This window comes from Protopterus annectens, chromosome 10.part0 (genome assembly GCF_019279795.1).
Source record: "Protopterus annectens isolate FY-2018-M chromosome 10.part0, PAN1.0, whole genome shotgun sequence".
NCBI lineage: Eukaryota > Metazoa > Chordata > Ceratodontiformes > Protopteridae > Protopterus > Protopterus annectens.
Window position 1 is genome coordinate 422,913,012 of NC_056744.1, and position 25,469 is coordinate 422,938,480.

The window sequence follows — 25,469 nt, forward strand, 5'->3', positions numbered from 1 at the left end:
ATACATTAGCCATACATACCACACTGTCCTGGCCAGTGCCAACCGTACACTGTCCCTCAACTAAGGACAATGGTGATGATGGATGTCCAGGCAGTATGACTGTGTGCATGGATAGGCTGGGGACTTGTATACTGTCAATTGGTGGCCCAACAACAGACCCTGACAAATCTGCCTGTACCTCAACACACCTATCATCATCATCACTGTCTGTCTCAGTGACATCAGGTTCCCTGCTGTACTGAACCAGCCCCACCTCGGCACCTGTGAAAGGAAAACAGGAAACACACTTTAAGACATGAACATGACTTCAGACCACATTTGCACATGCACACATGTGCACATGCACACATGCACACATGCACATATGCACACATACGCACATACACACATGCACAAATGCTCACATACACACACACAGAAATACACTCCTCCCTAAAGCAGACACACACAACACCAGCAATCTCAGAACATACACAATAGCAGGTGATGGTGGGGTACACTATCACAAGCATAACAGTCATATCACACATGTCAGCATGCAGGACATGTGTTGCTCAACAGCATGCAGTGCAAGTGTAGAGAGTCTTTGTTACTAACAGTATACATGGCTTTGATGCATGTGTTTTGTTATTAGGTGATGGGCCTCCCCCGGAACACAATGCATACATGGACACAACATTGCTGTGCAGGTATTCATAACACTGTAATGTACTGTGCACCATAACTCACAGGTGTACATACCATTGCTGGATGTGTATCTGTGAGTCAGATAGGTATCCAGTGCTGATTACAGCCTCTGTGTCTTTAGCAAATAATTGTGGACACATTTTTAGCACATGCATGATGAGTATTCACACAACATCATCAGTGGTGCATGGATAATTGATGGAATATCATTCAGCCACATACCTAATGTACGGTACTTATGGTGAGTGTAAATCATATTGCGGACATGCCAGTCTCATCCATGACATGGCATGCTAAAACACAACTGCATATTTAAACACTACACATACCCAATGTGTGTCATATGACCTAGCCACTCAATAGCATCACAAGACATATATGTGTCAGTTGTGCAAATTGTGATTGGTATGCATATTGTTTAGAGGTGCATATGTGTGCACACACACAACATTAAGGTGTATAGCAATGAAAGCTATGTGTAGTACTGTGGTTACAATAACTGGATGGGGTATAGTACCATAGGCCATCATCATGAAGCATCATGTGTTCACTCAAGGCTACAAATGTTTCCCAAACCAGCACTAATCATGCTGTGCCGGAACTGTACTACCTTGGCTAAATTCACCATTTCACAACCAGCTGCTACGTGAGTTTGTAAGGAGGCCAATAAGGAGCATTCCCTGACATGAATGTGTAGTGTGTTGCAGGGAGTTTAAATGCCCCATGATAGGCCTCTACCCCTCAGATATATTATGTGTAATGTGTGGATGAGATTTTGGATACTGGAGTGTGTCTTCACAGAGGGTTTGGGAATCTTTTATATGTAGCATGTTAAAATGCTCTATGTATGACATAGATGTGCATGTTATGTGCATCTTGAGTATCAACTGTGCCTATCCAATGGTCACTACAGTCTAGCCACATTTGTTTGAGATGGTCTGGATATTGCATGTGTTTGAGGCAGCTAATCACATTAGTGAGATGTGCGTGCTCTTGCACCAAACATGCACAGCATGCATTATGGGTAGGTGTGTTACATGTGTACATGGCCTACACCTTAACTATGACATGCACTTTTTATTTACAATAATAAATGTGGAACACACTCACCAGCATCTGTCCACTGCTTTGATGTCACCCCAGAGGGATCTACATAGAGATGAGACAGTTTGTCAGTGGCCACAACTGTGGCATTGCTACTGTGTGTTTGCAATCTTACAGTACAACAACAGTTTACATTCACAGGGCTACAGATTATGTTCCAAATGATCAGTATTGCACAACAACAGGCTCCACATCTTTGAACGACACACTCCACATCTCACATATGCATGATTTACCAATACAGATAACAGTAGTCTACATATATGCGATGATACCTGCATGCTCCATGTGTGCTTGCTGGGTGGCTCCAACCTCCATCATGGTGTATGTCTGTTGCTGTTGTTGTTGGGCAGGTGCCACCAGGCTCAGGAGCAGCTCCTCCACTCTGGTGGGGGGTGGATGGATATTAACACCACCTCCTGTTGCAAGCTGTTGTCTATGCACATCAGCAGCACGCTGACGGACATGTCTGAGAAGATCACTGCAGTGGTGGCATACCTGCTCATATGTCCGGTTATGCAGGCCTACCTCATTTACCCTGTGGACAACATCTTGCCACATTGCAGTACGCTCCTGCTGGTCCTGGCTGGTTCGTGAGAACATGAGACGGTAGTGCTGAATCATACTGCTAGTAATGATATCATCTTCAGCACTACTGTAACTGGGGTTCCTGCAATGGGCCATGATCCCTGGAAGACATAAATACAAAAATATGTCTGAGAAAGTCATATGGCACATTTAACATTATACAGTACAGATATCACTGAACTGCCATATATAGCAACCTATAAGCTAACCGAGAGTGAAACACTGTAACTGCCACTTATCACTGCTCACCCCACAACTGCTTGAAAGTGCCTTGCTCACTCTCTATCTAATGAACCATGTTCTGCACAGCAACAAAATAAAATCACTATATAAGACTATACAAGAGTACCTGGCACACTGTATGCAACACGATGCACCACCTAGCCAGAGCAGATATACATTAAGCTGATGTGTAAAGAAATATATCATCCAACACAATCAGTGTAAGGTCCAGTAAATGTATTACTATTATACCACACAACTTGTTAATGGCAAACCCGTAGCCAAAATATGTGCACAATTGGGAATATAGGTGGCATACTGCTGTAGTACACTATGAATGTTGCTAGATAGGCAGTTATATGTTTTATCACACATATGTCAAAGGACATGTTACAGACATACCCACACACACATCAGACATAATTACAGGACACAAAGGTATGACAACCCAGATAAGCTTTCAGTGTGTACTATACAGTACTGTGTGTCAGTACTTACACAACCTTAATTTTGAGAAATGTAATCTGTGATGAATACAGGGACCACACAAAACAGTGGATGCAAGCAATGTGGACATACACCATTCTTTGCTGTACAGGCCCAGAGCTTAAAGTAGTACTACAGTGCACACAGGATTTGGATTCAACATCACTACCAATCAATAATCATAGATGTAGTGCTTTAGTCTCCAATGATACACCCTAGTTAAAATCAAGGGACTTAATCACACGTTATGCAATAGCACTTGTTCTGCCTAGCAACAAAATACACAGCTTTTGTAGGATCACAGCAAGGACCCATAATACCATGACATAAACAGTTTCCCACTAAGCTATCCCACAGATACATATCTTTGACGTATTCACAAACATATTGACCATAACAGTCAGTCAACAGTACAGAGAATCTAGTGCAACAAGTAGATCTCGGTGTGTATGACTATATATAACTATATATATATCTATATATATATATATATATATATATATATATATATATATATATATATATATATAGATATATATATGTGTAGATATATATATATATATATATATATATATTTATATATATATATATATATACACACACATACACATTCATTGGTCTACATATACATATATATGTAGGCACATATACATTTCACCTTTCATAGTGAGAATATCAATTATATAAAGGATGTAAGGTGTACAGTAATGTAATAAAATCACACAGTCTTGGGATAAATGCATTGAAGGTGTTTACAGCCCAGGTAGCTTTAGCAGGCCTTACTGGCTTCAGCATTGCAAACTGAACAAACCACCCACAGTGTTTAACCACCACATGTCATATACCAGCACTGTATGCTGTCTTGTTTGTCACACATTAAAACTTACATACAAATATGCGCATACTAACCTTCAACAACATATATATCTCCACCCTTCACAAACAGTTGCAATATGTCCCCTGCTCTATGCACATATACAGATGTGAATATATATGACACATATATTTCTCTGTATGTGTGTGGCATACACACACAAGGTTCATACTGTTGTAAGTCCCTGGACCTCACAGCTGAACTGTTGGGCCTTGCTGCAACATAAACAGGTGTCACATATGAACACACACTAACATTAGGGAGGTATATATGGCTACAGATGCTAGATAAGCATACTAAACTGCTACAGCAGTTGACAATGCTAAGCTACACTTTAATATGACTATAATGCATGTGTTGTTCTGTCACATCCATATTTATATAATGTCAGCGTTAATCCCCCCAGCAGCCATTGGCCACACTACTGTACAGAACACAGATAACATGGATCAAATCTTTGACATTTAATGCTCAGCTACACATTTCACAGATATGTCCCACTGCCCACAGGTACACACAGTATTGTCCATAGCAGTAGTTAAGCAGAACATCTGTGCATAAAGAAGTACTGCTGCCACAAATTAATGATTCACATTATGTAGACTATTCTTCAGTAACATCTACTACATGCCAGTAAATACATATGTGTTACATACTTTTCATTTGTATGATTTGGTAATATTTATTTTTTTCTTTTTCCTTTTCTTTGTCTCTCTCTCTCTGTCTCTCTGTCAGTCTCTGCAATAGAGTGATTGAGTTTGTTGGCAGAGATTGCAGCCTGCTTTTGTAGGAATTTGCACATGAGCATGTGATGGCATCTGCACCAATTAGTGGCCACCATTTGCTAATTGCATGCATTCTGTTGTGTAGTAATTGCAGTAATCACTGTCATAGCAACCCAGTACTATAAATTGCTAACTCATGTAGGCATGGCCCTTTCAGCTTTCCAAGATGGAGATCATCCTTGTTAGCTGTGGATATCATTGTTTAAGACAGAAGGCTGATATAGTTCTTATATCAGAAGCCAGGGGTGTAGTCAGAGATTTACATTTTGTACTCAGACCTAATGTTGCTGCTTCCAGTACCCACTTGTCAGTGTAGAAATGTACTCACCCCTCAAAATGCTACCCCAAGATACATGGAAAGATGTACTTTCTTTTCAACTGTTACAATTAACTGCCATACAAAGCTAGTTATTGAGATGTATTCCTTTGACAGAAGAATTATTTGTGAACTGCTATACTGTGAATATTCATTTACTCGGTTCTAAACAGTTTGTGCTTTTTTAGTGTCGACATTAGCACAAGCTGCTCAGAAAAACTGGACAAATTTCATTACTGTGAGTATGCTAACCTACATCCTTCGTAGACCCTACACACACACAGGTATATTGTACATTTCAGTAGGGTTGCAGAAGTACAGAGAGCATAAGTACTATTGTGTGGATTTTATCTTGCTGGACTTACAGGGTTGCTCTGTACATGTTAGTTTATCAAGGCAAGTTGTCTGTCTGCGTAACTCCCAACTGTGGACCTATCCACATGATAGCCAGAGAATAGCCTGTTATTTTTTGTCTGTGCACCACACAGGTCTTTTCAGCAATAGAGCAATGGCACTCTTACAGTTGGTTGCTACCAGTACATGGCTACATCCATTTGTATTTCAGTGTTGTATTCCTACATAAGGGTATGCTTCTGAAACTCCTTCCAAAGCTATTTTCACATTGTGTAACAGCAGAAAGGCTGATATGCCTCTGTGTTTCTGCCTCTGCCAGACCTCTCAACCACTCAGGAACATATTTGAACAGACTCAGGGAAAAGTAAAGAAAAAGACAGGGACAATCAGGGACACCTTTAAAATATTAGTGCCATTAAGTTGAGACATTGAGAGAATTAGAGCATATGAATTAATAGACATTTTCTGAAGTAAAAGAAGTTTGTAACTCTTACTTATTGTCATTATTCATTAAGTGTAATTCACCACCTTTCTGGCCAAAGTCAGTAGTTTTCGGAGGGATTCAGAGGGACAGAGCTAAAATTTGTTTCAAAATTAGGGACATTTGGGAGGTATGGCCCCTGCCCTAAACAGATATTCCAGTATAAGTCCTACTGTGATACTATGTGGGGTTGTAAAGTGATAGTGTAACATTATTTCCTGCTAGAATGGCTGCTTCTCTTAGTACAGTCATATAATGTAATCCCACAACAACTGTTGGTCAACATCCACAGAACAGGTTGTGTGGTATGGTAATCCTATTTTTCCTTTACATTCACTCATTCTGATGCATGATATATTTATTTAACCACCAACTTCATGTATATCTACCGTGGCTTAGTTGTACTTCATGTTGTGTAGTGTGTGCAAGGTCCGGGATTCGAGACTTACAGAGGTGTTTTATTTTGCTCCTGAGCAGAACAAGGGCCCTCACATACAGAGTGACTAAGTCATTTTAAGCAGTTGTAAGCGGGTTTCCGTGGGTTTGCGCATTGCTGCGCATTGCTTAGCCAAGCGCAAACAAGTGCAAACTCGCACAAACCCGGTCACTACTGCTTAATAGTGCTTGCTCTCACTAACCCCCGGGCTCATTTCTTTGAAAGAAAAGAAAAATCAGGAGATAGGAAAGTGGTGAAAAAGGGAGTACAAAGAGGGAAAGACAGTATGGAAAATAGCTCGCGATATGCAGGACAGGTGTAGGGAAGGTCCATAGCTGCCCATTTCTTCAACAGCAACAGCTGTGCATATGCAATACATTTGGAGGTAGATATGAAACCTTCAACCCCTGGGAGAGGGGTGAGGACAACAAAGTATGTTGTAATGCCAATTAAATAACATTTCATGTGTCCAGTGGACATGTGTGCAAAATGGGCAGCTATGTATGGAGCATATTTTTTTTTGGAGCAGAGTGCCCTTTTTTTCAGGTGAGAGTGGAATGTGGGGTTGGGGAAGTAGGTATATTTGGGGAGGTAGGTTTGGGAGGTAAACAGACAAGACAAACAAGATGCATACAGGGGAGGTATATGACACATGGTGGGTGAACACCTTTGACGGAGAGAGATGTTTGGAAATTGCAAGCCCATTAGCTCCCAGATGGAAACAGTGGAACTGAGGTCCCCACCCATAAGCAGTCACCACTGCACATTCACGGCCCAGAGGGTGGCCATGCTGGGGGCTGTGTAGGAGGGGCAGGCTGACCCAGGAGTTGCATCACTCGGGCCTCAAGCTGACATTGAGGTTCTGCAACAGAATATTCAATCTCTCTGCACACCACAGCCCGGACCGTTTGAAGGGTGATAGGTGCCCCTCCTCCACCCATGCTTCCCCCCGGGGGGCCGAGCCCCATCCACTGAAGCACGTCCACCTGAAGGTGGCACAGGGCCAATGAAGGAGGATGTAACAGGCTGGACACCAGATCTGCTGGTGCCAGGTGCCATGGCCAGCTGAGGTGGGACAGGTGGGTCCGCTGGGACTGGCCTTCCCATAGGAACTATGTTTTGGAGAGTTTAATAAAGATATGGGTTAGTAACAGTCAACAGCATTCCCAATTAGTTATAACAGCATGGAGAACTATTCCCATTAACCAAACACACCAGATTTTCAACAGTTGAAAGCAAGCATAACACATGCATATATAGAACAATAGTGGACATTACAGCAGCATGCAGGTTGAATTGATGGAAATAGGCCACCAATATTGTGGTATTTTAACAGGGCACATGCATAGAAATAAATGCAAATATTAATAAACCAATGGGACATATATCCCACAAATGTTTTGAGATTAGACATACCGATTGAGGTGTGGAATTGAATTTTTTATGCACATACAGTAGGGTGGAAAAAGCTCAATTAACAACTTATATATCCTTCTAGTTTTCACTACATTCCTATTAACTGCAGTTATATGTCCCTTACATATATTATTACACTACCCAATGTCCTTATATAGTACAATTGGATTCTGCTAGATCATTATATACATGAGCTATATCTTACATACAAACTGTCCAAGATGCAGATGTTACTGCAACATATTTTGAGAGTTGCTCACACACACTACTGCTAAGATGGTACACTGACAGCTCTACTTTCATATAATTATCTAGATATGTTCAGGTGAAAGTATCAGTTATATGTTAACAGCTCCCTATATTTCTGGCAGCACACTTACATTTCTGTGGAACACAATACGAAGCTACTCATGTGCTAGATTAACCTGTACATGCTGGGCATGAACCAACAGTTGAGGGCTGTAAATATGCATAAAAGCTACTGGCACTCCCTTCATCCACGTTATATGGGCCTACCCAAGTGTGGGTTGTCACTGCTTAATACAAATTACTATTTGTAGAATGCAACAGTACAACAATATATCAAAGAAAATGACACAGACACACTACAGGAATTATACATTTATTAAAGGATTATTACACCTTTATTTATTGGGTTAAAACACTTTTTGAAGGCTCTCTCATTTATTTTATATTACAGTACATGCAGAATAATTACTAACCTGCCTGATGACACAGCCTTTGCAGCCTATCTTCATGGGCTTGCTGGTTCATAGCCCAGGCACCTACAGCTGTGAAGTAAATGCAGTGATATTGAGACATACCTATCCATAGCATAGACAAGCATAGCAATTCTTAACTACTTAATACAATGGCTACTTACTCACTACTGGGGCATTAGGCATCACAGGGGATTCCTAGATCTACTGGTCCAGTTGATCCTCCCTACATTGCTTCAGGTCAGAATAATGGTGCCCAACCTGCTCATCAGTCCGAGGAACACCAGTAGCACTGCTGAGATCATGAGCAAGACTGTTCCAGGCCTCTGTTTTATATTTGATACCCTGGTACTGCCCTGCAGGAGATTTTCCTCATGATTGTGGACAAGGAGCCAAACCATTACTTTGGACTCCTCAATGCCCCAGCGTTGCACTCTAAATCGAGTGTCTTCTCCAACACTGGCTATGCTGAATGCAGAAGGAAGCTACAACCAGTTATAGCAAGTATTCCCACCTGTGGAGCTTAAATATGCCTCATTTCCCTCACTTATTTGTGATTGGCCAGTTTTGGAAAAACGCAGCTGTAGGCACGCCTGCTTAGCTGATGTTGGCAATGTTTAAAATTCCTTTGGTAGATATGTGTCTGTTGAAAGTGCATGTTTCTGAAATGCTGTCATGGTTTAGTGGTTAAGTACTTATAGTGGTTAAGTGACAATAGTGCACAGTATCCTGAGTTCAAGCCCCATCACTGCTTTTTATTTTCCTACTGGGCAGACCTAACTGGTTAAGGCACAGTAAAGGAGGTGTGGCTGTGTTTAACCGACTTTGCTCAGCTTTGCCCGACTTTGCCCAACATTGCTCAAAGTTGCTCGATGTTGCTCGACGTTGCTCAATGTTGAGCGATGTTAGGCTGGTTAGAGTGGTGTGCAGCTATGCACAAATACGTTGTGGTTGCGCTAGTTAGCACTGTACACAGCTACGCGCAAAGACATTGAACTGGTTAACGCGGTGCGCAGCTACGAGCAATTGGATTTAAATATGCTCAGTACTGGTAAAATGTGCTTAGCAGTACTTTATATTGATTAAAATAGGGTACTCATGCCTCAGAATGCATAACCATTTCACCTTCATATATATATATATATATAACTCATTCACTACCACATTTAACTTTTCAATGCTTTTTACAAAACTTATACATAAAAATGTCAGTAAATATTTTTGTATACAGATTTCCAGCAGAAAATGGAACGTGCAGTAGTGGGACTCGAACTGGGAACACCTCCTTTTTGTGCGAAGGCTCTAACCACTACGCTATCACTATTTTGCTTAATTTGCATATATTTTTCTTATTATCCTCTTCTGGTGTCTAAGCTGCTAACTGTAGCTAAGCAATGGGCAAGCCCACGCAAACACGTGCAAATACGGGCAGCTATATCGGATGAAATAAAAAAAAAAATAAAAAATCTTTCTATTTTTAATTTTGTCAGTTGTTTAACATATGGGGGAGTGTATTGTTACATTGTGCACATGTGAGCGGACTCGCTCATGTAACTTGATATTACAGCATTTCTTCATTGCAGGGGCATCTATTTTTAGACTGCTCGGCAGTCCGACATGCCCCCTACACTCGTCCATACTCCATGTAAGCTTTAAAGTTGAGGCAGCGTGTCCTCATTAATATGCAACCCGCGCTGCCGTCATACTCTTAGACTGGTGCTTCCGTGTAAGACTAATCTAGTCTTACATGGAAGATTAGTAAATCCTGGGGTGTGACTCTATGTCCACAGGAAAACATGCTTACCATGACATGCATCACATAAACCTGCTCCAACCCATTTGGAAATCAATGAAAGACTGTCAGCCATAACTCTCCAAATACATACAAGAAGCTTATTTTAAACTCACTACCCAGTTGAAATGTGACCACCATGTATCACACATGGTTAAAACAAATCATCAAAATCTAAGTACATTATGAAGAGCAAAAACCTACCTCACTGACATACCCAGAAGACATCTAGCTGCTACCTTCTTACTACCATCTCTCCTTTAAGCTGCATCAGTTTTCACTAAACTTCAAGTCTTGCAACTGTCCATTCTTAAGCAAAGTTATAATAACATAGTCAAATCCTCAGTAAACTACAACAGCCACATTTCACTACCACTGAAAACCATTCAGAATGCAAACTCACTTAAAGCACAACTAAAACTTCTTCTATCAAATCAAAGCATCAGCTCCTGTACATCTCCAGGATAAATGTCACTGTTATTTTCAACTTGTCATATTGTCAATCATTTTCTCTTTATTCAGAATCCTATACTCCACAACTGGTCTTCACCATAACTGAATTGTTTTACTAGCCTCTAGCAGCTATATACATTACTTTATGACACTACTCACCCTCCACCTGTATACTTCTAATATAAACCTTAGGATAGCCATATCTATAATTGTCTCAAAACCTGGTTTACACTTAACATCTTAACTACACAATTAACATTTTCTGTCCTACCTAGTTCATTCCCTCACCTCCATTTCTTTGAATTTCTTAGCAATAATCACATGATCTATAATCTATTTGACAAACCCACTAGTACCGCTCATGAAACATTCAATTTAAATCATCTGCTAATGCATATGTATCTTTAATACTGTAACAGTTACCTTTATTTCATATGAATCCTACCTAATTAACAAATGTATGTGTAATTACTAATGCATATTATTTATTGTCTGCTCATGTATATTATTGAATGACTATGTAAAAATGTGAGTAATATGTTGGAGTTTTTCTCCCTGAGGCTCTGTTGAAAAAGTTTTTTTTTTTTACTAAACCCAGTCATATAAACCCAGTAAACAAAAACAAAATACAAATAAAAACTTATTAACTAAAAGACTGAAAATTAAGCCCTCAAAAAGAAAAAGAAAAAGAGATGACATTATGATATGTTTGAATAATGACTACAAATTGGGTTACTCATACTAATTTATTACAAGACTCAAAGGCAATCAGTGCTATGAAACCTGAAAAGAATGTAAAAATAGAACGTATAGACTATTATTAATATACTTTATTTTAATATAATCAGATAAACTGACAGGGGAAGGAAAGGAAAGGGAAACATGGAATGAAGGAAGAAAAGGGAGCCCCAGTAAGGTATAAACAATAAGTGATATATAATTGAAGTTTTTATACATAATAGTTTCTAATACAATACATAAAGGGCAACATTGCTTATACCAATGTACATTCAGCAGGCATATGATAAAACAAATGATCATTGATAAAAATGCCTTTAATTGTTTTGATCAGTATACTTGTTCACTATATCTGATGCAGGTTTGAGCCAGTTCACCATGGACTTATTTCCCTCAAAGTGACCACTTCTATCCAGTAATCTGTATCTGTTTATTGTTATGACAACTGTCAATATCAGAACAATCAGCCATCTTACTACATCTAGTTATACATTCTAGTAAGGATTAATAAACCCCATAAGAAAGCAGTTTGCAGTATGGGTATTTCATTGGATAAAGGGATAGCCAAGAATTTATCTACTCTTAAAAGTTAAAAATCACCCCCCTAAAGAATTTGGAGTGCAGATTCTATCTCCAGCCAACAGATAACTACTTTATGACAACCCATAAAAATATATTATTCTACTGTCTAGAGCATGGCGAATGCTGTCTTTCCTATTCTGGAAAAGAAAAGTGGTCTGGTGAGCTATAACAATGGTTGCCATGGTGAAGCAAGAATAATGATGCAACAGAGAGGCCATGGATATGTGCTTAACTCCATTATGCTGTAATAAGCAGTAGCTTTTCCATGGATATATGTAAGACTATGCATGATGGCATGGAGAAAATATTATACTAAGCCTATTACCTGTGAATTTGCACATTGACCACCTTGGCTGGGCACTTATGTCATTAGAAGAAACGTCTGAGGGCTGCTGGGATGATGGTCACTACCGAGTATAACTCTCCAGAAGGAGTAAGGAATGGGATGAGTAACTGTGGCAGGAATGGTGGTTGGCTGGTATTGTATTTCTTTTGCTGCTTTAATTTAATTGAAAAAATGGTAACCAATAGTAAATATTTTTCCATAAGTGAAAAAGTTGATTACCCATATGAACACGGGAAATATAAAACAAACTCTACTGATAACAAAGACACAGTCCAAGTCAAAATGCTACTACCACATTTTTACAAAAATGTGGCACTTTAAGTATAATCCCTTCTTATACCCAAGGTACAGAGCCATTTGAATCAAAAGTGCATACTGGTAGACTATGCTGACTGTTACTCCTTACACAAGCAAAAAGCTCCTGTCCTTTATTACTGCCTATTGTGTACTCTGTAACATCATTCAGTAAAGTTTCCTTAGTATATCGATGCACCCCTCTCATCAAATATTGTGAAGTAGTCCAGCAAATGAAAAGACAATTGCAGTAGTTAAAATCTGTAGTTTAGCTCTAAAGGTGAAATAAACAATATAGCACCAGCACCTTTATCACTTCTGCATGACATTATCTACTATAGCTGGAATGCAAGAGTAAAGGATGTTTATTATCTAAAAGAAGTAGTTGGTGTGGGAAGAACATAAATGTATAAGACTGGGGGAGGTGGCACCACAAATTGTTCAGCAGACAATAGCTCTCCACATTCCTTCTTCCAGGTGTGGAACATTGCATCTCATAACGTGGAAAACTTACCAGCATCTTTAACTAGAAAGCCCAGACCACTGTTAAAAACTTCAACTGTATTTACAAAAGATTTATTGACATATCAGTATAATTTAATATTATTCAATTAATAAAAAAATAATGGGAATTTAATAAAGTCTATACCTTTTTTTCCATGTAGGCATCACACTGCTCTGATTACATAGCTGCAAACATTTTTAGAGTCAGCGTGCATGAACGAGCCAGAACGGTAACTTCTGTGGCATGCAAATCACCTCATAAGCAGATGAATCTCATGTAAATGAGGCAGGTAGAGCAATCCAGCAAGCAGATAGGATTCTCTTCTGACCCAGTGTCAGTGTCTGTAGTGTACACAGAAATATTACATGTACAGGAGTATAGACAGACAAAAGGGGTTGTAAAAATGCAGATATCTGGACAGAAATGTCATACCACATACACATGAGTGAAAATATCATCCTGTATGTCAGAAAGATTAAAGGGAATGAGTTCAATTAATTAAATTTTTTTTAATAATCTGGGCTTGTTTGCAAGGTGTGCTACAGTGTGCAAACATGCGTTGTACAGAAATTAAAAAAAAAATGGAAAAAACAAATTAATTAGTATATGACAGAAATGTATTACAGGACTGTGGGTGGAGTCCCTACATTGGTGCATTGGTGCCATTGCATATGTGGTTGGGCTCTGAAACATATAGTTTCCAGGCTGTGAGCATGGATACCTATGCAAATGAGGTGGAGGTACTGAATAGCAGAAAAGAGTAATTATGTCCACATATGCCTTTTGTGTAGGATTAAACCCATGTTGGTGTTTACACAGGAGGTAGCTGACACCAAGAGATGGTGTGTCTACTGACTTCTAAGCTCATTTCAGCTTAGATGCACATGTTTGCATGGTGTGCTGCCTGGCTGAGCATGTTCTTTAAGGGGGTGGGGTGTCCACTAACTTCTAACCTTTGTTTACCTTCTGTGCTCGTGTTTGCGTGGTGTGCCACCATGCTGAGCATATTTAAAAAATATATATTTAATTAGTTTTGACCCTGGTTTAAACTAAAATAGGGCCATTAAATTATGCTAATTATATTGTAGGCAGGTGGAATGTATCATAGCTACCCAATCACACATTCTGCACCTACAGCAGAGCTCTATAAAGTATGCATACACCCTACATTCTGATTTTTCCCTAATATTCTGCACCACTGGAGTACAGATTTGGGAATTTTAACTGAGAGAATGCTAGGGGCTGCTGCAGGTCTGCTGCCCCTGTATGTGCTAGATGCTGAAGTCAATCCTGCTGCTGCTGACACTAGGCCTAGACAGAGAAGGAGAAGAGTGTTCAGGCCCAGGGTAACCTTCCAGGAGCTACATGAGCTGGAGATTGTAGAGCACTACAGAGTGAACTGGGTCATACTACAAGAACTGACTGAGCTCTGCTGCCCTCAATTTAGACCCAGAGTCAACAGAGGGGAGCCCATCCCAGTGGAAACAAAGGTATGTGTAGCCCTTAGGATACTAGCTACAGGTACTTTCCAAAGACCAAAAAACGACCAACAATAGTCCAGAAGGGACTGGAGAGTACAAAAAACAACACGAATTCTCCACAAAACAAATTTAATATGTCTTAGCGCCTCGGCCACAACAGCCTTCCTAGAGCACACAAAGAATAATGAATACATACTCCCTTTTATACCAGCCAAAATTGGATAATAACAGTTAATTACTCAATTAATAAATCAATTTAAGTTAAAAAAAAATTTTAAAGCAACAATACATAAAAAGACAGTAAATATATATATAACATGAAAAAACAGTATATATTACAATAAACATCTCCAGTTGACTTCTTTATTGAGACCACTGGGTGATAATGTATTATATTTCAATATGAAAACAGTTTCTTTAAATAATAAAATATTTTTCAACAATCTATCATCTCCTTTTCTAACAAAAACTTTTTCTAAAATAGTACACTCCAAAACATTCACATTACTATTATGTTGTTCTATAAAATGTGAAGCTACTGGACTTTCCATTGCTCCCCTTTTGATATCACGAACATGCTCCTGCATTCTAATTTTAAATTTTCTTTTTGTTTCTCCCACATAAAAAAGGTTGCAAGGGCACCTGAGACAATAAATAACTCCAGAAGTTTGACATGTAAATTGATTATTTGGTATAAACCTAATTCCATTTATTTTAGCAAAATATAATTTAATGTACGAACATATATTACAGGAACCACAAGAAGTAGTTCCGTAAGTAGATAATGAATGACTTAATTGATTCTTAGGATAAACATAATAAGCTTTAATTAATTTATCTCCTAAATTCTGTCCCCTTTTATATGCAACCTTCGGAACAATTCCAAAGACCAACTAGGGCCATAATGGGGATCTCACAAGTATCAGCATCCAGGGTACTCCACCAATTACTGGATGCCATGCTACTACATGACAGTGAGCACATTTATTTTCCCCTCACCACTAAGATGAGGGCCAGCAATATGCAAAACTTCTACCTTGTAGCACACTAACCTGAAGTAATGGGTGCCCTAGATTGCACTCATGTACACATCAAGGTACCACCCAGTGAGGGGGTAGAATCTATGTCAACCACAAGGGATATCACTCTATCAACTGCCAGGTCATGTGCAATACCCAGGCGATTATCATGAATGTGTTTGCTGGCAGCCCTGGCAGTTAATACAACTCCCATATCTGCCACACATCACAGCTGTACCAAATGTAGGAGGACCCGGTGGAGGAACCCCTCGATGATCGATGATGTCCCTGTAGGCAGACATAGGCATGCCCAGTACACCCTGGCTTTGGCTAAGAGACAATGCATACCACAATCCCCGACAACCTAGGGCCCTAGGGGCTGACACCTTACTCCTAATCACATACATATTGTAAATGTCATGCCAGGCAACCTACACAGCCTGTACCTAACATCCACATGGGAGTACAGATGCCCAGTCAACTAGTATGTGTTTCTTAATATTCACCAGGCCTCATGGTTGGAATATTCACTACATCAGTGAATGGAGATGTTAAACAGTGGGGCATGTGATATTTGGACATCTGTGTATCACAGCAGAACATGTGGTGTTGTTCCCCTACCCCCAACACAGCAATGTTCCTATATAACTGCTTTAACAGTAACTCATCAGTGGTATATCAGCAGTACAGGAAATCTCAGGGCAGTAACATGGAAAATTATCATACATTTGTATGTATCACTTAACACAGGTATAACAACATACATGTGTGCATGCTGTTGAGTGTGTCATGAATGAGTCATCTCTGGCAGCTTGTGTGGCTCAGTGGATTAGGGAAGTTAGCATGGGTGATGGTGTTGATGGTTGTAATCTGGAAGGATCTACACCTTTTGGATGTGAGGTATTATTATATGTTTTATTCTTTACAGACTGTCAGTCTTTGTGTGTTGTAACATTATTAATCTCTGTCACACATTAATTACATCAGACAGCTGGAAAAGGTCATGAACATTTTGAGTGAAGTGCAACCCTGCAGAAAGAGGGACAGATGTCATTGTCTGTAACACACAAAATCCCAGACTGAAGTACAGGTAGCTGTGGGCTGGAGTCACTTTAGAAGTGCTGACAATCACACTGGGCATGCTCATACGCTTAGTTAAACTGAGTGCAATTCTGTTGCCCCTTGATTAAAATGGCGTGTTATGTATAGATATTTGTATGCATGTATATATGTATACATATTCATCGGTCACTATCTGCCTCTAACTCAGTATATCTGTCTTTTTGTATTTACAAATACATATGTCAGGGTGCCTAGAGAGGAGTTGTGGTATTGTATGAGGAAGTCAGGAGTGTCAGAGAAGTATGTAAGAGTGGTACAGGATATGTACGAGGGTAGTGCGACAGCAGTGAGGTCTGCTGTGGGAGTGATGGATGTGTTTAAGGTGGAGGTGGGGTTACATCAAGGATCAGCTCTGAGCCCTTTCTTATTTGCAATGGTGATGGACAGGTTGACAGACAAGATCAGACAGGAGTCCCCGTGGACTATGATGTTTGCAGATGACATTGTAATCTGTAGTGAGAGTAGGGAACAGGTGGAGGAGACCCTGCAGAGATGGAGATATGCTCTAGAGAGAATAGGAATGAAGAACAGCAGGACTAAGACAGAATATATGTGTATGAATGACAGGGAGGATAGAGGAATAGTGAGGATGCAGGGAGTAAAGGTGGCAAAGGTGGATGAGTTTAAATATTTGGGGTCAATAGTTCAGAGTAATGGTGAGTGTGGAAGTGAGGTGAAGAAGAGAGTACAGGCAGGATGGAGTGGGTGGAGAAGATTGTCAGGAGTGATTTGTGACAGACGAGTACCTGTAAGAGTGAAAGGGAAGGTCTACAAGAGGGTAGTGAGACCAGCTATGTTATATGGGTTGGAGACAGTGGCACTGACAAAAAGGCAGGAGTTTGAGCTGGATGTGGCATAGTTAAAGATGTTAAGATTTACACTAGGTGTGACGAGGGTAGACAGGATTAGGAATAAGTATATTAGAGGGTCAGCCCAGGTTGGAAGGTTTGGAGATAAAGCCAGAGAGGCAAGATTACATTGGTTTGGACATGTGCTGAGGATGGTTGCTGAGTATATTGGGAAAAAGATGCTTAGGATGAAGCTACCAGGTAACAGGAAAAGAGGAAGGCCTAAGATAAGGTTTATGGATGTGGTGAGAGAGGACATGCAGGTGGTTGGTGTGACAGAGCAAGATGCAGAGGACAGGAAGAAATGGAAACAGGTGATCTGCTGTGGTGACCCTTAACAGGAACAGCTGAAAGAAGATGATATATATATATATATATATATATATATATATATTTATATATATCATACATCTCAGTCTCTCTCCATATATCTACATAACACATATACATATCATACATGCACACAGCTACAGTTATGTATATGTCTATGTTATATATGTAAATATGTGTGTGGATGTCTGTATTGTCCTACATACCCTAATAATGGTGAGTAAAGCTGCACTATCACACTTCCATAACGTTGCTCAAGGGATCCAAAGTAAGGGCTCAAGAGTACATAATTCACCTAACTACAGACGTCTGTGCCTGCTGTATGTCACCACACATAGAGGAACAGATGAGCAGGTGGTGTAATGTATGATATTGTTTATGCATGCATGGATAGGGCACATTGTTCCTGCCTACAGGCTTTCCCATCCAAGTGCAAACAGTCACCTATGGCCATACTGATAACTGTAGACACATAACTAAGATAATGACAGTTATCTTACTGCTAGGATGCTAGATGCAGGTAACAGTACGAAGCAATATCACTCTGCAGGACACAGATGTTGTTCAACACAAGCCTAGTTTGCATAATCCACAAGTAGTTTGCCTGTAATCACATGTAAAACAGACATCAGCTGTGGTGTGCATGATAAGTATTGTGATATATTGTGTGTAAGACTAGATAGGTAGGGGTTCTAATCTCCCTGCAGGCCACTTGGTGTGTGTGTGTGTGTGTGTGTGTGTGTGTGTGTGTGTGTGTGTGTGTGTGTGTGTGTGTGTGTGTGTATCACCCAGCCAATCAAGTGAGTAACCCTCACTAGCTATCAAACTGCAATGGTTATGCATTGCAAGTTGCTGCTGACTTCCAAACTGCCCCCTTCTACAAGGCCTGATGATGTCATCTACCTTAAGAGTACCAGCTACCATTGTAGCATCTGACTTAAACAGTGGCCCGTTCAATAAGTACTGTGATCTATAGTGAATACGACTAGATAAGTAGGGATTCTAATCTCACTGTAGGCCACTTGGTGTGTGTGTGTGTGTGTGTGTGTGTGTGTGTGTGTGTGTGTGTGTGTGTGAGAGAGAGAGAGAGCGTATATGTGTGTATCCCTCTGCCAATCACCTGAGAAACCCTTACTGGCTATCAAACTGCAATGGTTATACACTTTTTGGCCTGTACGTTGCTGCTGGCTTCCAAACTGCCCCCTGCTACAAGGCCTGATGATCTCATCTACCTTAAGACTGCCAGCTGCCATTGTCACATCCAGCTTAAGCCATGGCACATGCGATAAGTAATATAATCTATAGTGTCTAAGACTAGATCGGTAGGGGTTCTACTCTCACAACAATCTACTTGGTGAGTGTGTGTATGTCCATATGGCATAAATATGATCACCTCAGTAACTTATAAAGCAGTAGAGTTTTACAAAATTTTTGTTGTAGCAGGTGATGTGGCCCTCCAAATGCCTGCTGATGTCATCAAGCATATGTCCTAAACTTTCACTACTATCAGACATGAGGTGTGTTGCATGCATCACATACTGTGATCTGTAGTGTGTACCATTGCATATGTAAGTGTTCTAATCTACATACAGCCAATTTGCACTATATATGTGCTGTGCCATGTCCTGTAAGCAGTAATTGGAAGTGGTGCTATCCTCAATGTAGCCATGTATGTGTGTGTGGCTGTTAGAACAATTTACATCAGCTAATGGAACCATAGGATATTTGAACCTCATTAGCATAATGGCCATACAAGAATCACAGTCATAGACAACTGTATACCCTTATTTATATGATCAGCACATATTGCTTCAGTCCAAGAGGGACACAGGTAGTTAGTTGCCCAGCCAGTCATGTCATACAGATTGCATGTGCTGAGGTGCACTGAGGTGCTCTTCTTGCCATTAACCAGAGATTAGTTGCAAAGATGGTTAAAAGTCTGATAGACAAATGTCTCCCACCAGCATGTATTATTAATGTCACATACTAGGTTACTGTCCTTACAGTGATTAATTCATGTACTATGCCACCTACAGATATGCAGCATTTACAATCAAGCACGGTCACATATTGCCCCATTTGCAAGGCAGGGATCAACTCTGAGTAGTCTATATGCCACAGGCTACAATGGCACTCATTGCAGATGATCCCCATTGAACCCATGCTGAAGCCGTGAAGTTCCCTTGTGAGGGACCATGCTGTTGTGTGCAAGTGCCAGTACTGCCTGCATGCTGAGGGAAAAGTACATGGAGGTTACGAGTATGTCAACACCAGGTGATACTGCCCTGCACTATGACATATGATTCCCTTTATGCCACTGGGGAGACATGGTTATCAGGCACATTAGGTGTAAACCTGTGTGGCCAGGTCTGTACACCCATTTCTTTCAACCCTGACTATGTACATCACATGTTTTGACTTATGTCCTGCTTAACAGGTACATAGGTGTTAGTGATGGAAATGATACTACAGATATATTTGTATGGAGTTTATGGCCATTACTATGTCAACTGGCAGTTGCTCATCAATACCCTCTTGTAGTATATTGACATAACTCACCAGCATTGCTAGCCACAGACATTCAGTATTCACTTGTATCATGATTAAATGGATTCCAAGCAGTAGAGGATTTAGGACTGAGCCTGTTGAGCACTGCTGCTTACAGATCAGCTATTGGAGGCAAATGTCCCTATGTTGAGTATGTGTGCCATCAATGGACCACTAAGTGACCCTTACAATAATAGCACCATAGATGTGTAAGTGGGTGTTTTCTACATGATCCCTGAGTGGTGAATATAGTCAGATGGCTTGGCTCAGTCCAGGGGGTTGTCTGCCCTGATGTCGCCTCACCCAGATCCTTGGTGACTATCTTGGAAATAGAACATCAACTGTGTGTATATCACATATATGCATGCTGATCAGCTCCATGATGATAACCCCTATGGCCATACAGATATGGATACTCAGTCAATTAGGTCGATAGTTCTGGTGGTCAGTGCATGCACCACCTCTGTGCAAGGGTATGGCAGTTGCCATTGTCCAGTCAGCTGAGGTTCATTTAGTGCTTTCAGAATGAGTACAAGGTGTTCCCAATGGTGTTTATAATCCATGACACATCCCATGTAGGATGCATCCTGGGATGTTAGCATGTCCAATAAATGCTGGGTATCCTTCATAATGAGGCCATTTATGACCTGCCCTGTAGATTGGAAAGTTATGGGACAGGTTGTAGGAATATCATGTGGGATAGGAGAGTTAAGCTGATGCAGAACATGTGGGACTGCAGGTTAGCTATAGGTACAGACCCATTCTATGTGGCATCATTAAGTATGAGTTCACTGACAATCTGGGCATGTGCTTTGTGGTTACACATGTAACTACACTGTGCATTGTGGTTTGGGTTTATGTGGGTGGCTAATTTTGTCACTTACTGTGTCTACACATCACAACACTATATGGTTGTTGTAGCTGAGGGGGTTGTGTCACCATTTTCGGGGGTAAAGACACCCAAACTGTCACACAGCAAAGTTCACCTCCTATTGTACAGCCTGATCATGGCAGTTGTCCACCAGGCAGGTCTACTGTGCCATGAAAAGCCTGTGTTCCACCTGTCAGGTACAGCCAAGTTCATGCAATTGTAATGCTGTTGCCATAATGCACGGGTGTACAGCTCTGCATACATGCTGTCCCATCAGAGGGGGGAGGTGCAGTCAAGCCATGCAATCCATCCCACAGGATGAAATACATGACTTTAATTATATATATATATATATATATATGTTTGTATTGTTTGCAAGAGAGGAGGGTTAGTGCTGGTAGTTTAAATGACACTGATCTGTAGTCAGATCCCACCAGGGAGGACCTCACATTGGTGGGCAGCAGTGGTCACCCATATTGGTAAACACATGTTGAAATACATTGGATCCCCTGGGGGAATGTTACAGCACGGCGCCACAACATTGTAGTTAAGGATGTAAACTAACCTTTAGGCAGATGAGCTACAGCACAAGTAATCAACATAGCTGGTGGTCACTTAATGCCACACCAAAACATGGTATAATGATATATCTTGGTATGCATATAGGTTCATAGGTAGGTACTAGGCTATCAGCCCTGGTGTGTATATAAGCCTAGCTAAAAAAGTTCCCTGGCTTTCGCCAACCAAGAAAGTTATTTTCCTGTGCCCCTGTCTGGCAGAGCCACAGACATGATCTCTAGGGCGAATTTCCTATTTCCCATCCAATTGTTGAGATTTTTCTTAAAGAGGGTTAATGAGGAGCTTGCTTGACATGAATGGGTAGTCTGTTTCAGAGCATGGGAAGTCACTGGGACAGTAGCCTATCCCTCCAGCATGTTCTGTTTATTGTGGTGGCAAGGTTTAGGTCCCTGGAGCATGTGACTCAAAGGGATTGGGGTTTCTTTAAGTGTAGCATGTCCAACAGATCTGAGTTTGGCATGGTATGTTAGGCAGAGGTCACCTTTGAGTAGGCAATAAGTGATGGAGTATAGCTTGAGTTTTTTGAGATGGTCTGCTTATTGCATCTGATTGAGGCCGGTAATCCTCTTAGTGAGGTATTTCTGTGAATTTCTAGTTGTTGTAGCTGTCTTGCGAGGTGCATGCCAAATGGGGCATTGTACACTATAATGGGTCTGATGAGGGATGAGTAGAGAGAAACAATGACCTCTTTTTTTCTGGAGGTGAACTTCTTTGTGATGAGGTGTGCCATGCAGAAGGATTTCCTGACTACTGTGGTAATGTGATTATCAAAGAATAGACAACTGCCCACCTGTGTCCCAAGGTCTCTTATCATACTTTTGGTATTTAGTAGGCTGCCACCTATGTGGTAGTTCATGGGTACAGTGTTTTTCCCAAATGGGATGACGATGCACATCTTGGCATTGAGTTGAGGCCATGACTTTGACACCAAGCATCAGTCTCAATTAGGCCCCTTTGTAGAATGTCCACATCATTAGGTGACTCTATTATGACACCTAGTTTGCAGTCATCTGTGAACTTTGTTAGCCAAAGACCTGCTGTATTAGCCTGGAGTTTGGAGAAGTAGATGCCAAACAGGAGAGGACTCAGGACTGAGCCCTGTGGTACTCCACTTGTTACTGCTCTGAAGTTGGATTTGGAGTCGGCTACTTTTACTGTGTGGGTTCTGTCAGTGAGCCAGTTGGCCACCCATCTTATGACATAGGGATTTATGCCCAGTCTAGTGCTTTTATCTATAATTCCAGTGTGAGGGATGGTGTCAAAAGCCTTTGCAAGGTCAAGATAGGTTGTGTGCACCACCTTACCCTCGTCCACACTTCTGGTGACTGCTTCAAAGAAGTCAATCAGGTTTAGGAGACAGGACCTACCTTTTACAAACCCAAACTGAGTGGGGTCCAGAGTTTGGATGTTACCTATGTCCTTGTTTATAAGCTCCAAGATGATACGTTCCTTGGCCTTGCAGACCAGGCTCATCAGGCTAATGGGGTGGTAGTTCCCGGGGTCTGTGGTGGCGCCCCCATTGTTGTGTGGGTTAACCATCACTGTGCACCATTCAGCAGGCACAAAACCTGAAGTGAGGCTATAATTGAATATGGTACTTAGATAAGGTGCCAGTTCATTCTGTAGCTCATGCAGAATGCAGCCTGGGATGTTGTCAGGTCCCATGGATGCTGTGTTCTTGGCTTTGGAAAGTGTGGTCTTTACTTCTGCAGCCGTGATTACAGGGCCTTTCCATTCTTCCGGTACAGTGATGGGCCCTTTGGGGGGGTGAGGGGGGGTGAAGTTTGCACTGAATCTATCTGCCTGGATGTTGACATTATTAGTTGGTTCTGTATATCTCGTGCCATTGTGCTGTAGCTCAAAGCAGATCTGAGTGTCGCCATTGAGATTCTTGACATAGCTGTAGAATGTTTTGTGGTTATCTTTAGAATCAGTGGTGATTTTATTTTCGTAACTAGCTTTGGAAGATTTTATGAGGGATCTCAACTTCTTACTGAGGCTGACAAGGGAGTTCCTGCAATCAGGGGATTTTACTCTGCACACACATACATACATGTACATACAAATATGCACAATGGGTGTCTGGATACATGGAGCTGCTCCTGTAGGTGGCTATTGCTTAATTATGTGCACTTCCAGTACTGAATGACAGCTGCATTGTTTCTGGGAAATCATAGTGTTTCACAAAATCTGGGTGTGTATCTGTCCATAATGAGTATGTATACATCACCTGCATTACCTTTAACAATGTAATTTTGGGTTGTGAAGATGTGGATGGACATGTAGTCTGGTATGGCTGTGTTACTGTCCACAGCCTTGAACCAGATGTCCTTGACTGCACACATGTCTGTACAATCCAGGGTGGGGATCCATTCCACAGAGTGGGGTTCAGTGTTGCCATACCCACCATGTAGCAGCATAACCATGATGTTGTATAAATATGGTGTTCTCATTGCCAATTTTCCCTGAATAGTGCATCTAAGATGCATTGTGGGGGTGTCAGTAGCCATGGCCATTACTTCAAATCTCAGGGGTGAGAGATGAACACCATCACTGGTGAAGCATTGATGTATGTTGAGCAAGGCATGCAAGGCAGACATGTAGTAGTTTTCCTGACAATGATACCACTTGCTATGGCAATTATTGACTTCCATCATTTTCTATGTGTATGGAGCCATCATCCCAGGTGACTGTAAGGTATGCATATACCTGTGAGAGGCACAGACAGGTTAAGCACAGTCATGTGTCTGCATACAGTCCAGTGACATATGTCTCTAGTTGTATACACCTGCAGGAACTATGATGTCAACATTATGTTAACTGATATCCCTTGATCTGTGGCAATGTGTGGTAAGACCTATTTTATCAACCCACAGACAGGTATCTGTGACCTGTCTCATATGTAGCCACTTGACACAGACATCAATATGTCTCATGATGTAATCACCTCTGACTAAGATGTGTGATTTTGTGTTTTGTCTTGGGTGTTTGAACAGTGAGAGTGTGGTGCATACAGTATTATGTGTACTGTGCACTCTATAGGCAGGATGTTCTGAGGTGTCTATTTGACAATTTGTCTGGTAAGGAGCTGCACACTAGCACAAGTGTGTGATGGGGGTGTAGGTGGTGCAGGATGTGAGCTCTGCATTTTGGCATAGTGCTCATTGCCATATGTAATGACTGCTGTTGGAGACACCATGGCAGCAAGGTTTGAAATGCAGTCACATCTGTCACATGTTGTGTTTGTGTGCCATAAAAGTAAAGGTGTTGGGATACTCCCCAAAATCTCAGCAGCAGGTTCTGCAAAGGTAGGATCATGCTGCCACACCCTTGGTGCTGATGGCAAACCTTGCAGTGAAGATGTAAATGCCTCTGCATGCATAGTGGACTTGTTGAACTTTGCTAACATTATGTTGGACTCACAAGTGTATGATGCCTGTCAAGCAATTAAACAGCACACTGGTTGTTGTGTGATATAATGTGGGAACACAGGC